The sequence below is a fragment of the Akebia trifoliata genome, chromosome 2, assembly GCF_017979445.1.
Source record: "Akebia trifoliata isolate Shusen 1 chromosome 2, ASM1797944v1, whole genome shotgun sequence".
NCBI classification, from domain to species: Eukaryota; Viridiplantae; Streptophyta; class Magnoliopsida; order Ranunculales; family Lardizabalaceae; genus Akebia; species Akebia trifoliata.
The window spans coordinates 10,286,531-10,291,185 of record NC_141376.1 but is presented as its reverse complement, the minus strand read 5'-3'; the positions used below and the strand labels follow the sequence as shown (position 1 = coordinate 10,291,185).

Here is a 4,655-nt window from a genome sequence, read left to right as displayed (position 1 = left end):
ATATATATATTTATGGGTCAGGTTCAAAGGACAACCATTTCTACACACATATAGACAACGTGTTTTGTCTTATATGGGCAAAAATGTTTGGAATGGGCTGATTTTTTGTGAAGATGATCTCTGTGGTGAGGAGATCATCCTTGCCAAAAATCAGCTCATTATGAAACTTCTAGACCGTCCAATTTTTGTAAATCAATTTTGATGGGGTTACAAATTTTGGAATGGGATGATTTTTTTCAAAGATGATCCCCTCATCACAGAGATCATTCTCACAAAAAATCAGCCCATTCCAAACATTTTTGCCCATATAAGACAAACACGTTGTCTATATGTGTGTCGCAATGTGTGTTGCAGGAACCCGACCTATATATATATATATATATATATATATATATATATATAGATAGATATAGGTTCGGGTTCCTGCGACACACATATAGAAAACGTGTTTGTCTTATATGGGCAAAAAAGTTTAGAATGGGCTGATTTTTTGTGAGGATGATCTTTGTGATGAGGGGATCATCCTGAAAAAAAATCATCCCATTCCAAAACTTGTAACCCCATCAAAATTGATTTACAAAAATTTGACGGTCTATAATTTTTCAACAAAAATTGGACGGTCTAGAAGTTTCATAATGAGCTGATTTTTTGCCAGGATGATCTCCTCACCATAGATATCATCCTCACCAAAAATCAGCCCATTCCAAACATTTTTGCCCATACAAGACAAAACACGTTGTCTATATGTGTGTTGAAATGGTTGTCGTTTGAACCTGACCCATAGATATATATCTATGGGTCAGGTTCAAACGACAACCATTTCAACACACATATAGACAACGTGTTTTGTCTTGTATGGGCAAAAATGTTTGGAATGGGCTGATTTTTGGTGAGGATGATATCTATGGTGAGGAGATCATCCTTGCCAAAAATCAGCTCATTATGAAACTTCTAGACCGTCCAATTTTTGTTGAAAAATTATAGACCGTCCAATTTTTGTAAATCAATTTTGATGGGGTTACAAGTTTTGGAATGGGATGATTTTTTGCCAGGATGATCCCCTCATCACAGAGATCATCCTCACAAAAAATCAGTTCATTCCAAACATTTTTGTCCATATAAGACAAAACACGTTGTCTATATGTGTGTTGAAATGGTTGTCCTTTGAACCTGACCCATATATATATAGGGTCAGGTTCAAAGGACAACCATTTCAACACACATATAGACAACGTGTTTTGTTTTATATGGACAAAAATGTTTGGAATGGACTGATTTTTTGTGAGGATGATCTCTGTGATGAGGAGATCATCCTTGTCAAAAATCAGCTCATTATGAAACTTCTAGACCGTATAATTTTTGTTGAAAAATTATAGACCGTCCAATTTTTGTAAATCAATTTTGATGGGGTTACAAGTTTTGGAATGGGATGATTTTTTGCCAGGATGATCCCCTCATCACAGAGATCATCCTCACAAAAAATCAGTCCATTCCAAACATTTTTGTCCATATAAGACAAAACACGTTGTCTATATCTGTGTTGAAATGGTTGTCCTTTGAACCTGACCCACATATATATATATATATATATATATATATATGGGTCACGTTCCTAAGACTCATATTGAGACTCACATTGCGACACAACGTTTTGTCTTATATGGGCAAAAATGTTTGGAATTAGCTGATTTTTTGTGAGGATGATCTCTGTGATGAGGGGATCATCCTGGCAAAAAATCATCCCATTCCAAAACTTCTAACCCCATCAAAATTGATTTACAAAAATTGAACGGTCTATAATTTTTCAACAAAAATTGGACGGTCTAGAAGTTTCATAATGAGCTGATTTTTGGCAAGGATGATCTCCTCACCATAGAGATCATCCTCACAAAAAATCAGCCCATTCCAAATATTTTTGCCCATATAAGACAAACGGTGTGTCGCAATGTGAGTCCCAATATGAGTCTTAGGAATGCTGTTCATATATATATATATATATATATATATATATAGGGTCGCGTTCGCACGACAACCATTTCTACTCACATCGCGACAAATCGACTCAACCGTTCGATTTCGATCAGATCTACGGTTTAAATCATAAGTAGCGTTACACTAACGAATTTTCGTTATTTCCAAGTGCCTCCCCGTAAAACATAGATCTGAGAGTTTCTTCCTCTTCGTTTCACTCTTCCTCTTCGACTCAGATCTTACTCTTTCAGCCGAAAAATAGATCTGATCTGCGTCTTCTTCTTCGTTTCACTCTTCAATCTGCCAACTATTCCAACCCATCTCTTCGATTCAAACAGATCGTCGAATCACCCAAAAACGAAGACGCAACTCGTTTTTTTTTTCGATTCAAACAGATCTTCTATTTTTCGACGATCTTCTTCCTTCCTCTTTGTTTGCCACGGCGTCGACGAAGGTCGCGGCTTCGTCCTCATCTCTTTCTCTCTCTCTCTCTCTCCAAAGAAACCCTAAGGTAAACCCTTAATTAATTTTTTTTTATTTCATTTGTTTTTTTTTTTATGTATCGATTATGAAGAATCATCGACAAATTTTGTTTCGAAATTTTGCCACTTTTTTTTGCTGCTTTGTTTCACTGATAAAATATAGTGATTTTTTGTCATAATTTTGCAAAGTTATGATCTGTGGTAATCTTTCATCAAGTGATTTTGCAAAGGAATTTATAAAGTTCTCTCTTGTGCTATTTACTATTGTTGTTGCTAACTGCTTAGTTAAACTTTGTATGGTTCCAAGTGCATTTTACATTGTTTCATGAGACCTGAAACAATCTTTTTGAATTAATTTTCTCAATGTTTGTCTCCAAACTGTACATGAGTTTGTAAAGCTTTATATACCCTAATCTTCAAGAAAATCGAATTAATAAAACTTTGTATTATTTTATTTATTTATTTCATGTTTTGAGTTTTATGTATGAAAACTGTACATGTTGGTGACACTCTTTACTTGACAACCCGAATGCCACTCTTATTTTTTTAATCTAAAAAGGTCGTTCGAATGGCAGACGTCTTGAAAGTTTTAGGCATATCTCTCTTTGAAATTTCTTGTATAAAATCAATTAAATTTGTAATGGAGTTCCAAATAATTTGAAAAGATCTTTTCAAAATTTGTTAAGTGAGAATGCAATGGGTTCTTTGTTAAGTTTTATGCATTGTTGTTACTAAAATGCATGAATAGCCATTGTTACAATGGGTTCTTTGTTAAGTGAGAATGCAACTGAGACCTTCACCTCATGGGCATTCAACAAGCTGAGAAGCTACAATATTCCCCCTTTTATAATTCATCTTACCCAAATTCATGATCGCAGAGAAGTAGTCCAGTACAAATTGCTTTGGCCAATTGGTTTTGGTTTAATGAATTGTAGAAAGATTACTGAATTTTGTTCTCTCAACACAATATACATTCAAGCCCAGCTTACATACTCATGACAATATATTTTTGGAATTAGTTACCTTTTAACGTGATTCTTTTTTCTTTAATCAATGCTCCTGTCCTTTTTTATGTGATTTCACATGGTATTTATGTCACAAATTCAATTTGGTGGAGTACATAGCCTTCACCTGATATGACTTCAACAAATTCTCTATGAGTACAAAGTTTGACAGATTGACTTTTCTTGCTTGGTTGAAGGGTACATGTCTCAAACCATGAGACTAGGAGCACTTGGGCTTTCGGCTTATCAAACATCATCCTTTGAGGAGCTTGAAGAGGCTACAAGTAACTTCGATACAGCAACTTTTTTGGGCAAAGGTTCTCATGGTCAGGTATGCCATCCCATATTGTTAAACACAATATATTGGATTTTATTGATTGAATTCGTGCCCACTATTTCATGATTTATTTCATTGCAGTTGTTTTTATAATTCATCTTACTCAAATTCATGACCGTAGTTGCCTTGAACAAGCTGAGAAGCTACAAGATTGAATTCAACGTGTTGGAGTCGGATATTCAACCATGGACTCAAGAAGGTGACTTCAAACTGTATATTAGCTCATGATGCAAGCTTGGTGTGGACAGTAGATAAGAATCTTGATTGACAGATAATTGGGCTGAATAAGTTATGTCCCCCCATTCAATTATGTCTAGTTTATTGTCCAATTCATCAGTTTGAAATTCTAGTTTACAGATAATTGGGCTGAATGTGGTACGTAATGTCTTATACATCAAAATCCATTTTGATTGAAATTAGAGTGTCTTTGAAATGTGGATTTGATTGAAATTTCTGTTTTATGTGTTGTTGTGATAAATTTTTAGCTTGGTGAAGTTAATTTTCTTCTTATATTTGTCGATTTCCTGATTCTTGAGAAACATGTGTATAGAAGCATGTCGGTATCATCTCTTGTACATAATTTTGTTATTGCTTCAACCAACTGTATTCTTCAAATGCTGTTTTTATCATCTCTCGTGCGTAATGTTGTTGTCACCAACTGTTCGTTCGATCGTGATATTGGTGATTTTTTTATATTGCTCCATACGAAATATCCAACCCGTTGGATCATCTCCATTAAACAATGAAGAATCAATATGAATATTGCAGCCTTGAATTATAGCCCTGCCTTGATTTTGATGTTTTTGTATTTCCAATTGGGACCTAGGTGGTATCAGTGCCAATTGCTACAAGTGTTGCCAC

General features: G+C 34.8%; 1 long non-coding RNA gene across 1 annotated transcript; it reads left to right on the top strand.

Annotated features, from left to right (window-relative positions):
• The first annotated feature begins 2,051 nt into the window (after positions 1 to 2,051).
• Positions 2,052 to 4,442, top strand: LOC147409462 (uncharacterized). The gene is made up of 3 exons (XR_015173953.1): positions 2,052 to 2,482; positions 3,655 to 3,788; positions 3,916 to 4,442. It is a non-coding gene; the product is annotated as an uncharacterized LOC147409462 (long non-coding RNA).
• The last annotated feature ends 213 nt before the right edge of the window (positions 4,443 to 4,655 follow it).